Here is a 13657-nt window from a genome sequence, read left to right on the forward strand (position 1 = left end):
ATACAGTACCACAAATAAAACTGTACTTTACTTTAGCGTATACAGTACCACAAATATCCCCTAATCTAACATTTTATTTCAGATGTATGGACAGTTTTTATCACAGGGACTTGTAACGTAGGTTGTGAGAAAGTCTGCTGTGTATACATGTGTACTATATACTACATAAAAGGACAATTGAACATACGGCTCGCTTGGAAGAGGTACACCTGCCTCTACAAAAGTCGCCCGTATTCCGTCAAACATGGATAAATATGTACATATTTAATACTGATATATTCTTAAATAAATTTTCAACATGGAAAACACAACTTCAAACACGATATAATATATTAACATACCTTTATTTCATTATGAACGTGGAAAATGCAGTCAAATATCCTCGCTGTCGTTTTGCCTGATGATGGGTTTATCTGATGATAATTTGTTTGCAATATACCCCTCACACACATGAAATCTTCAACAACAAGTAATCGTTTTGGCCAGCCAATCAAAGTGAACAGATTATTTATAACCATGTGAAATCCCAACAACATGCCAGACAAAGCAGCTACCATCCCAGATGGTAGCAATAACACGATGTTTCAATCCAAGAGGTCGTGAAACAAGTCATTTAGAGCACGATCTATTCTGTTAATTAAGAATTACGTTGCTTACGTTCAGCCACTTTATTAGCCGCGAATTGATAATAGCGTTATAGATCTTTCCAATTGCGCGTTTCCAGCACGACCTCTACCACGCTAACATGTTTAAGTTGCGGTTACTATTGTGAGAATGCCTATTTTACTTTGAGTGTCAAACATATTGTGAAATTATTTGGGTTATCTAACTGGATAATGTCCCTTGGAAGGTGAGTCTAATGGATGTGTTGTTCAGGGTCAGTTTATGTTCAGTGAAAATTGTATGAAGTAGTGGAGAGATAGGCTTTAATGTACATATGTATTGTTCCCAGTATTAATTAGTAGAGATATCGATACTATTATCAATAAGTTTGGCTGTTTAGATAAGTGTTGTTAGAGTGCGTTGATCAACGTGTCTAGATGTAAATATGTAAATGTTTTGATTGTCTGTTTTGAGACATGGTACAAAGTCTGGGGACTGTATCTCATAAAAAGCGTGGCTAGTTCCCAGTGTGTCATGCTCTGGTATATAAATAGGTATGAGGTCATTTCGGGTAGGGAGGTTTGCCTGATGTATAATTAGGTATGATGTCATTTAGAGAGGAGAAGTTGCTCCGATACATAAATAGGTCTGAAGTAATTTAGGGAGGGAGTAGTTTACCGGTAGTGGTAGTCAAGGTTCTAAGGTTTCTAATGTCAATGAAAGTTACCAGTCTATGCTGTCATTTGTTGTCTATGTAACTTTGTAAGGAGATGGCTTCATAAGTTGTCATACGTTCAGCCTGATCCTTTTTTTTTATTAATAAAATATGTTTAAAGTCAAAAAAGTCCTCCTGAAGATTAATTGAATAATTCCAGATTCTCACAAATATGTTGTTTCTAAATAACTCCGTGTGTATTGCATCGCACGGAAGCCCATTGGTGCCAAATTGGAATACTATTGCGTTTATTCACAATACATTTTTATTTTTCATATCTGATTTTGCATCAATTGGTTTCCGTTACATCATATCGTATATATTAAGCTCTTATATATAACTTTGTTTTATTAATATATGTATAGTCATTGCAACCTCCTCTTTAGTGATAGGCGCGTTCAGGCTTGAAAATATCGTTATTTGTAACCCTCGGGCTATTTCTATTTTCCATAAAATGTTATATCCGATCCATGTGTTTATTATCACATCATAGTCATTATTAGTACATAATCTTTATCACGTACATGAAGAGCAATGCCGTGCTCATCAACGACTTTCCAGAAAATATGCAGTTTACCTTCATTCGCTATCCCTTACTTTCCAACACGTTTCCAGAAGTCCCTAGAGTGAACGCTCTGCTTCAATGATATTTTTTCTAGTTCTTCCTGCTTACCTGATTGAAACTTTATTTTAAAATTCCGGTTCATTCGATCAAAGCGTTTTCTTTGATGTAGATGTCAATTATTGCTTGTTCTTATTGGCGAATGAATCGTAGTCTTATTCTCAAACGCAGATGTACTGGGTCTTACAAAGTTTATGACGACATTCTATTAATAATAAACTTCTTAATTGGTTTTCAGGCATCAAAGCTTTAAATAAAGGATATTCCGCCGCACGAGATTAAATATTACTGGTATTAATTAAGACACCAGGAACATTTATTACATTTGTTTTCTCGCTTCCATTTACAGAAGACCATCACTACTAGTTCCGCCAAAGGTTATTACGCCATTGTATTTTTACCTCGCACTGTTGTGAGCATAACGTCATATTTCAACACAAAAATATGACGTCATTTTGTGAACAAACTAATGTTGTATCAATCAACATGATATGTTCGCTGTCAATGCTGCACCCGATTGGTCAAAAGCCATTGAAAATATCAAAAGTGAAAATATTTTGGAGTGAAAATATCTAAAGTGATATTTTCACTCGTGCGAAAATAAAACCTTATATTTCACAACGAAAAATGTATTAAAGAGCATAAATAGTATCCGCAGTGTGTTAGGAAATATAGAAATTGCTATCGCAATAATCAAACGTCTATTTATTTCATTTAATTACATCATCACAACCGACTCTAACAACTATCCTTACCAGACATTCGAAATGTTGAACGCGTTGGAAGTGCAAACATTGTCCAATCGTATCTGAAATAACAGTGGTAAGATAATATATCTATATGACTTTTTATTGTAATTGGTTTACAGGATGGATTCATAATTTCTGAAATCTTTCTTTTATTTCTTTTTATATTCCACTACAATTACTTATTACTTCGAGATGTTGAACACTACACATATGTACCAAGTGGGCATCTTTGAGTGGCCAAGTCAATGGTATTGATGCACACAAGGGATGACAATGAAAATGACACAGGATCAAAACTAAAGACAAAAACGACTATGGAGATCCAGTAGGTCTGCCACATAGACAATCCGGGAGTCGAAGAAACCAAGGTAAACGTAAGCAAATATTAAAAATATAAGGTAGTAAATAATGAGGATTTAATTGGTTATTATTATATATAGATACCAAATTTAATTTATTTTAAAGAAAAAATCATGATAATATCTTCAGTAAAATGACGCAAACACCGATTTGATTGCCCATTTTCAAACGGCTGTTTTTATTGAAACATTTTATATAAATTGATTGAAAGCTAACTACTTTGAAGTGTTAGGAATTTAAGATTATTTACAATCTGAGTACAACGTTTAGAAAACAATGAGAAAAATCGCAATTTGTTCACGATAGTATGTCGCCGGTCAATATGGTTTGGACCCTTTTTGGCGCCCAAATCCATCGATTTTTTTAAATAAGTATAAAAAATAAACTTATTGTATTTGAAATATTAAGTACATCCCTGATTTATTTGTAATGAAAAAAAAAAACTAATTTCGCAGCTTTAATTTGCTGTGGTAACCATCTGAAATATGCATAAATTAAATGAATTTGCAAGTTTTGTCATTTTTGCCTATTTATAAATATATATAAGTAACAAAGTAACATGTCCATGTATTGGGTTCCAAATATTAAAAATACACAACAATAAAACAGTTTTTGTATCGCCCTAGCGCTTCCACGGCTCTTGCCGTTCCTCAGGGGATTTGAATTGTTTTATTTGTAAATCATGACGTCACAGTAAAAGGACGTCAAAGTAAAATTACGTCATAATATAGCCTAGTACACAAAAATATTGTGATTAATTCTGGAAGAAACTGTAACAAAAACATGAGGATAAAACGATAATTAATGTGAAGTTCCTTTGTCACGTTCTGACTTTAGCACAGGCTTTATAAGTTTAATGAAGTCCAGTTCTTTATTTTCTGTTTTTTAACAGATCTGAATTAGACATTTGATATATTGGTAAAACAAAAAAGTTATCATTAACACATACATGACAATGTTCGTTTACTGTTAAATATCTGAAATGGTTTGTTTTGGTTTGTTGTCGGAGTAATGTAACTCTCTTTCTCAATTCCATTCCTGTCAGACCAATATAAAAATCAGAGCAATTTTTACAAATAAGTGCGTAAATGACAACATTTGTGGATGTACAACTTATATAAGTTTTAATTATTTAAATTTTTGAATGTAAAACTTTTACACTCTATGATGATATCACATGTTTTGCATACATTTAGTGACAGAAGTATCTTGAATTTTTGTATCAAATTTTGATGCACATACGTTTATTTAATAAAACAACAAACACTATGTTGATAGTAATGGCCACGGTGTTTATTTTGCGTTTTAATATTGGGCGTCAATAACGGCCCACAACAAGGCAAAGGGCGTCAATAACGGCCCACAACAAGCAAAGGGCGTCAATAACGGCCCACACAATTCAAAGGGGCGTCAATAACGGCCCACACAATTCAAGGGGCGTCAATAACGGCCCACACAATTCAAAGGGGCGTCAATAACGGCCCACACAATTCAAGGGACGTCAATAACGGCCCACACAATTAAAGGGGCGTCAATAACTGCCCAACTGGCATCACTACCAGTAGAAAACAAGTACAATAACAATTTAAATTGACTGAAAATTCAAGACATTTGATGATCAAGGAGAATCCAATGATCATCCAAAATATGCAAATTTAACTTGTGAAATATGGTTTTAATTATTCCCTGGGCTGATGTTAGCGAAGTCCTGCCATAAGGCTCATGAAACTGAATTCATTTAGATGAGCCTCCGCCACATGATAGGAATATTATGGGGGAACAAAGCTAACATCCCAAACCACCCTAGCCGAAATTAAACCAAATATATAATTTTTACTGAGACATAACTACTTAAACTGGTTACGAAAATTGTGGGAATAACCGGTCGCCCCAAAACAGCATTCGCTCGATTGTCCCTTGTATACAATTGAGCAATATATAATTGCCTAAGCTATTTAAATATACATTGTCTGTGTCTAAAAATGCAACACGATTTGCCTGAATATCATTGTATTTAATATATCCACCCCCCAGTTCTAACACTTGTTTTGCAATGTCCCTATTGACTCTAATTCTGGCCCGATTGACAGCAGACACATTCTCCGAACCGCGCCAACTTAACCGGGGCAACATCTGTGACCAAACTAGGACTGTACAGGGAAGGAGGCTAGCTAGGTACCTGAAGTCCATACAGATTTGTTTCCTTAAATTGTAGGACCCCACCTCAATAAGGTCATTGGTTCCACAATGTAATAATATTAGCATAGATGGTTCCCCCCTAGCATTCATCATATCCTGCACATTGGTAATCACAGAATCCCATCTAATTCCACTCTGTCCTCTCCACCATATATAACACCTCTGCCGTTGTAATCCAAGATGGCGACCCCCTGGCCTAGTCGCTGCATGAAAGGAGACTCGCTTAATAATGGAAGAGCCCACTATGTAGATAGAGTGACAGTGATTTCCTGAAAACTTAAGGCTAAAATTAGCCCATGTAACAAATAGCCTATTTTTGAACGATCAGAGCATGGGGACGCCAGTGCTCTAGAATACAATTCACGATAAATTGAAAGGGGTGATAGATTAGGTCTTTACAAAGAGGCAGAAAAAAAACTAAATCAAGACTAAGCAATATAGCTTAGAATTCTAGTTCTAACTTAACTTTCTCTGGAATTCTGACATACCGCCTAAAGGTGTCTGAACTCCAGCGCCCCAGCAACTGAATCTCCCTGTCAGATAAGCTCCTGATTGCTGATTCAGTGGCAGCTCCTATTCTAAATGAATGTGTCTTATACCGATTGCAATCGAAGTCTAAGAAAAGAAAGTTTTTTTTAAACTGATGCAAACTGGTACCTAGTCAAAGGAGAAAGATCAAAATGGCAGAAGAGGGGGCCAGGGTTCCTATGCCTTACTGTTATGTACTGTTCAAGACGTTTAACTGGACAGAATGTTCCTTCTAAACGAGGAATACATACGGTACACCCTTTACCTTCTTGATCAGTTTTTGAAAAACGGAGAGCAACTTCGAGAATATTCCCTATCTTAATATCCTGCAGAGATACCACCTTCTGAATCATGCTCGTTTTCGTGACAGTTAGTTCGCCTACTCAGAAAAAACCAAAGAATGCTAGTAAAAATGCTGCAGAAAACAATTTTGACTCGTATGTAGAACTGCACACCAAAGGCAAAGCCTTTTAAGATCCTAGCCAGTATATCAGCAGTAATAAGGGGCCCTCATATTACTTACTTTCCTTTGTCTCCTCATACCAGCTAACATTTTCTTCACGAGAAAATTAGACAAGTAATCCTCACAAAGAAAGCCAGAAGACTTAACATGGAAATTAATACCTGCTAAATAAGTATTGACTGTTGCAGGAGACAAACCTTTATCAGCCATGTACAGCACAAAATTCAATATCTGGCTCAAAGGAGGGGGCCAGACCCTTGTTAGGCCACTGTCGACAACAGAAGTATTGAACATGTTTAAACCTGACGTGTATGCTTCAGCTGTATTTTCAGAAAGTGAAGCTAATATCAAATTGTCAAACTGTTTTATATATTGCTCCAAAATGCCTGGGGGATGACTGTTGGATGCTGATCGGCCTCGGGAGCCAATTCCCTGAATCTGGACCACTGAAAACGTGACAAAGCATCAGCAATTGAATTGTCTTTACCTCTTACATGCCTAGCTCTGATCTGAATATTGCTTCTAATGCAATGTAAAACTAATGGACGAATCAGTGCCATCACATGATCTGAACTAGAAGTTGAATTATTGAGTATCTCCACCAAAGCTTCGTTATCACAATGTAGTAATATATTTTTGTTACTGAATTCTCTCTGCCAAGTAAAGAGGGCCATAACAATAGGAATCAATTCTAAAAAGGTAATGTCTTTCAGCACAGGCGAGTTATACCAACTGCTGGGCCACTTGAAGACAAACCAATGTTTTCCGAACACAGCGCCACAACCTAATTCAACATTACCTGCACTATCAGTGAACAGCTCTAAGTCGGAGTTAGCAATCCAGTTCTTATCAAAGAAATGAAAGGTACCATTGAAACTCTGAAAGAACTCTAACCAAACTCTGATATCTTCTTTTGTTCCCTTTGACAAACGAATAAAAGGATTAGGTCTAGAAGCACCAGATAACAACCCATACAATCTCCTAGAAAAGGCACTGGCACCTGGCATAGCTTTAACGCAGAAGGCTAGTTTATCTAATAAACTCTGAAGGTCTTTTAACTGAATTTTATTTTGTTGAACCAAGTCTGCTAAAATCAGAGTTAATTCCTGAACCTTGTCCTGTGGTACTCTAACTATTTCTTCAAGGGTGTCAATTTCTAATCCTAGGATAACTGAACAAGTGACTGGACCCTCAATCTTTTCTTCTGCGACAGGTACGCCTAATTCCTGACAAATATTATCAAAACTGTCCATGGCCTGTTTACAAGCAATGTCATCAGACTTACCCCCCAATAGGAAGTCATACAAGGATATCAGGATTTTGTAATGCAGACCGCAAGTTTTTTTTATTCCCTTGGATAACGAGGGCCTGTAAAATGAAGCTTAAAACCACTATCAAAACCTTCCTTCAATACCTGTGCTACAGCTTTGTTTGGGTATAGGTCTAAATAACGATTAAGAGCCATTTTGTTGATTGGGGTTTTTCCCCGATCCCATATCTTTGTTGTAATGGTATCTACTGTACGATGCTGATTGGGGACGAAAATTAGCCTGAGGTGGATTAGACCCCCGAATATTGCTTGCCCCACTAAATTGAGAAGGCATTCTAATATTATTCGTCCCAACTTGACATTTGAACCCCTGGCCTTGACCTTGAAAACAAGAAATCTTTGAATGAGACCCAGCACATTGCATGCATTTATGAGCATAACTACAATTTGATCTTTGACATTATTCCTTATAGTTAAATTCATAGCAGCAGCCTCTAGCCATGTTACTTCTGATTTGATTGGAATTGTCACCAGCCTTTGACATGCCAGATGACAAGCAAGTTAACCCCCATCAAGTACTCCCCCAGGACCTATCGGGCTGGCGAGCTTGACGCAGCCTGAATTGCTCATGATATGTTTTCCATCCCATTCCCTTGAATGATTTAGCTGCCAATCTAACAATTGACATATACTTAAGCAGTTCCTCCCCCCTATCATGCCTCTTTGTAAAAATTGCACTGAATTTAATGAAAGCGTCTTTCCAAGCTTCTATAGTATCTATTCTATTTTTAGTCCCTTTCTTCTTTAGAACAAGTGCACCGTCAACTATACTTAGCGATTGTGAATTCAAATATTCCGAGCTCCAGATTCGAGCTCTGGTTGCCTGGGATACATCGAGCATTGAAGTGGTATACTCGACAACAAATGGGTACCGGAAGCTGATGCTTGTTCATCTTGGACTCCTCCTGGGGAACGGTCATGTTCCTGTAGCTCCGGAATGACAGACACCTCATGATCACTCTCCTGCAGCTGACTGGTACCACGCCCTCGACCCCTGGGACCTGAACCCCTTCGAGCAGCCCTGGCATAAGGACTATTAATCTTCATTCTCTTGGATGGAGGCATGTTGGGCAACTAGCTCAAATGTAATCGGTGCTATAAATTAGAACAAGATCAAACTAAAATTAATGAATATTAAATTGAAATTAAATTATAAACTGTAACTATTTTGTAGACAGAATCTTAAAACCTGGCATAATTAATCATCAGCAATTTGGACACAGAAACAGTCCACAATTCCTAGACAAGTTAAGTAGTTCGAACTCAAAATTGTTAAAAATTGACAAATTCTAAATAAATAAACATTAACAAGAATTTCGACAAATTATTTCATACCGATGTTAAATACGTTCACTAAAAGAATTAAACATTTAAATCTAAACCTAGCTCCAATCAATTTTCTTACGATTTTTGTAACTTTTATTAACACGAAAACAAACTTCAACCTGCACGAGTGCAAATATCAGTCGTAATCAATAGACAGATCTAAACCGACGACGCTCGCCGTTTGACAACTCGGACTGAGAGGGACGAACTGACCTGCTTCAAATATATTAAAAAAATATTTTAACATTTGATGAGTCTAATTATTTCTCATTGATGTAACAAGGATTCAATAGAACTATACAAACGTGTAAATATAGCTGCTACAGCTAACGGCGTTGAAGATTGACGAACGCCAACCATCTTTACACGTGAGAATAGATTCGAGATTTTAAGAACGGGATTAACAGCCCCCTGTGCACGCTAAACCCCACAATTATTAATCAGCACATACAAATTACCGTCCACCAATATAAATCTGTGTCGAAACCACACAATGGACTTCGGATGCACGTCGATTATACAACAAATATGGATGGCTTTTTCTTCAACACGTTTTCGTTTAACACCGTGACAAAAAAGACCGGAAAGGTCACTTCCGGTGAGTTACAAAAGGTCGATGGGGCTGTATGTTATGAAGGGGGACAACTCGTATACATCAATTAAACTAAATTTATGAAATAAACATATTTGAAAAACCTGAAATTGTTCCTTAAATAACCCAAGTTATTCTGTAGTAATAACTTGTATTAAGGTTTTAGGTTGACGTTTGCAATTTGTTATTTTCTTGTTAGATAAAATCGATTTCATTCTGTCGCTATTTCTAATGTAATCTTCACAACCTTTTACAACTGGAAAACTATTGTAATTGTTTGGATTAAAAGTACTGACAAAAGGTATTATGTTGCTTTTGGATCCACTTTATTCGGTTTCCTGAAATGAATAGGTCCTTCTTTCTTCAATAACAACAATATTTTTCCAATTGTAAAAGGTTGTGAAGTCCGTCAATAATTGGCTTCCTCTCAATAACCACTAATTGAAATTTCACGAAATTTAACAGGAAGCATCCCTAGGCGCTTTTGATATTTCTGATTGTAAGAGTTTTTTTTCGATAATCAGTACAAGAAACAATAGAGCACAATAGAACATGTAGGAACCTGAGACACATCTCTAGAAGAAATATAATGTTTGTTCAGGGATGCGCTCAATAGTTTCTAGATAATAATAAAAATGACCAAAATTGACTACATTTCCATTTTTTCATAGTTTTTGCATATTAAGGATGGTAACCATAGCAACTACAACTCCAATGATACACAGCCAATGATATCATATCTTTAATAGATATACTAAATATTTGATATTTAACAATTTCATTACTAAATAATAACCATAGTAAAATAAATGTAGCTATGAGGCCCGTTATGTGAGTGGTTACTAGGTGCAATCTATCTATTTCAAGAAATAAGGTTAACAGTATTCTGGATCGCTCCAATAAATTTTTGTGATTTTTTTTATTTTAGATGCATCATTTTAGTCAAAATACCACACAGAACTCCAAAATGGCTACCAAACAATCGTCGATATCGATGCCAGACCTCTCAAATACTTCATGCAATAAATATTTACATTATGAGCGTCTATTTGAGTCAAGATCAAGATCAATGACATTGAGTTATGCGTCACAAGTCGAAGATGAAAATGGCAAAGAATTAAATGATGCATCTAGCACTCGAGTTAACCAAAACACGAAGACAAAACCCAAATGGAAAGCCAGGAGTAAAGTCAGTGATATAAACTCTTTGAAAGCTGAAGAGGGACAAATCAAACAGAATTCCATCAAACAAACATTGAAATGTTTCTTTGCGAAGAAATGGAACAGGGAATCATATAATCTTCAGTCGTTTGACTTTCCCGTACAAGAAGTAACTTTATTAGCTCGACGCAGTCAAACACGGAGGATACCAGTTAAGGAACCAAGCGAAAAGTTCCAGAAAATTGACAATACTACTGATAAGGAAGCTGCATCCGTTGGTGAACTTACCTGTGAGAGTGAATGCTCCAAGCAGAAGAAGATTCGACGGGAATCATCCTTGATGCCTGTTGATGAAGAATTCTACGATTTACTGCAAAAGCAAAAATCATTGTCGAACTCTCACATTATTGTGTATAATATCACCAATTGTCAGAGTGTGCAGATAAGCGGCGGTGGGGATTGTATCATTCAGAAATCCTAAATATTCCACAACTAAGTAAATAAAGAAAGACATATTCGTCCTCAAAACTATTAACTTTTTACTGCGCAATAATATCATCAGATATAGTTCGTCAATGCAACCAACACAAAAAACCTTTATAAGCGTTATAAGAACTTTCTTTTGCAGTTACCTTCCTAACATTTGATTACGATAATCGATCAGTAGCATGAATTACGTAAAATTTAAATAAACATACACAATCCAAAATCTACCGAAAGTCTGTCGCAGTGGAAGACAGGAAGAAGGCGTTGTTTGTGATTTTCGGGAGGCCAGTGTTCTCGGAGTAATACAAATATCATGGAGTCCCAACTAAACACTTAAAACACTCCATCCATGGTGTATATGTATGTACAAATTCAATGTCTATGGTTTTGAATATTGGGGTTTTATTTCTCCTTACCATCAAATATTAGGTGAAATGAACAAAACAACTTTTAATTTTCGTCGCGGAGTGGTTTCATTGTGTTGATGTGCACAGGCTCGCCGAGCGTACCTAAGAATGCTGTTTCACAGCATCAAAAACCCTAAAAATACAATAATAAGGAGGAATACATGTACATTTTTTGCTGCATATGCCGTAAACTGTGTTATATATACATATATATTATGCTCTTATTCTTTGACAATTTTCATCCCTTTTAATAGTATCGAATTCCGAGAAAAAAATTAACATGGCGGTAGTGGTAATTTTGTTCATCAAGCACTCACTGGAAAGATAAATTATTTCTCTTTAAGGTAAAATATACTTCACTGGTGTATAGAGCCCGTTTATTTAAAAAAAAAATCACGGATTTTAAAAAATATGTCCGTTTTTCTCTACCGCCGAGTTCATACCCTTGGTACTATAATATATACATATATATACCGTTAGTAAAAATATCGTCCAGGTCCCTCTGGCATTAATATAATTTGAAATTGATTGCGAAAGAAAGTAACATTTTACTGTGAACTGAACTGTATTTCATTATTCAACAAATGCTATTCGCACTTTAATTAAGTTATCTCTCAATTCTGACGACCAGGGCTAAATTCTCACCGTCGGCACTTGCCTTTTTTTTTATAGATCTTTTACTTTTATTTGCTTTTATTTACCTTGCTTGATAATTGTTTGTCTTTATCTATTTTCCAAAAGGTTAATCCGACATATATCTTAATTTATATTCCTTTTAAAACATGAGTAATCTCCTCCATTAATTTAACATGATTATCATATGCATTTACAGACTTACACATACAAACTCATACCATAATAAGACATATATGCACATATATGTATGGAACGCCATAGCTGTCTCATATGGTTCAAATATACTATATGAATTTGTGTTTTCGTTGTATTTTATGGTTTTATCATTATATGATTTGATCTTATCAATATATGGTATCATTTTATCTATATTTGATTTGATATGATCAATGTATCATTTGTTTTTACTATTGTTTTATTTTCATTTGTCATGGTATTATTTTCTTTATATCAATCGATGTTTGATTTGGTAACACATATATCGATTAGCATCTACCATTGTTTTATTTGGTGTTATTATTGTATTATTTTCATTTATCGTTATATTATTTGATTTCATCTTTATTTGATTTGATTTTACCATTGTATGATTCTACTTTACATTATTCCCAATCATCATTATTTTATTCCATAGACATTTTATATGGTTATACTTTTCCATTATATGGTTAAATTTTTTTTCCACTATATGGTGATACTTTTCCATTACATGGCTATACTTTTCCATTGTATGGTTATACTTTTTCATTGTATGGTATACTTTTTATTTCATATATGGTGATACTTTTTCATTGTATGGTTATACTTTTCCATTATATGGTGATACTTTTCCATTGTATGGTTATACTTTTCCATTATATGGTGATACTTTTCCATTGTATGGTTATACTTTTCCATTATATGGTTATACTTTTCCATTGTATGGTTATACTTTTCCATTATATGGTTATACTTTTCCATTGTATGGTTATACTTTTCCATTGTATGGTTATACTTTTCCATCATATGGTTATACTTTTCCATTATATGGTAATACTTTTTCATTGTATGGTTATACTTTTTCATTGTATGGTTATACTTTTCCACAATATGGTGATACTTTTCCATTATATGGTGATACTTTTCCGTTATATGGTGATACTTTTCCATTATATGGTTATACTTTTCCGTTATATGGTGATACTTTTCCATTGTATGTTGATACTTTTTCATTGTATGGTGATACTTTTCCATTATATGGTTATACTTTTCCATTATATGGTTATACTTTTCTATTATATGGTTTATACTTTTCCATTATATGGTGATACTTTTTCATTATATGGTTATACTTTTTCATTGTATGGTTATACTTTTCCATTATATGGTGATACTTTTTCATTATATGGTAATACTTTTCAATTATATGGTTTTACTTTTCCGTTATATGGTGATACTTTTTCATTGTATGGTTATACTGTTTCCATTATATGGTTATACT

The 13657-nt window shown here is 34.9% G+C and overlaps 1 protein-coding gene across 1 annotated transcript in view; it reads right to left on the bottom strand.

Moving 5' to 3' along the window:
* Positions 1-13657, bottom strand: part of LOC138328516 (zinc finger matrin-type protein 5-like) — a 46269-nt gene that overhangs the window by 25543 nt on the left and 7069 nt on the right. The gene's annotated exons all lie outside the window — the stretch shown is intronic.

Source organism: Argopecten irradians, chromosome 7, assembly GCF_041381155.1.
Source record: "Argopecten irradians isolate NY chromosome 7, Ai_NY, whole genome shotgun sequence".
In the NCBI taxonomy this organism is placed as follows: Eukaryota; Metazoa; Mollusca; class Bivalvia; order Pectinida; family Pectinidae; genus Argopecten; species Argopecten irradians.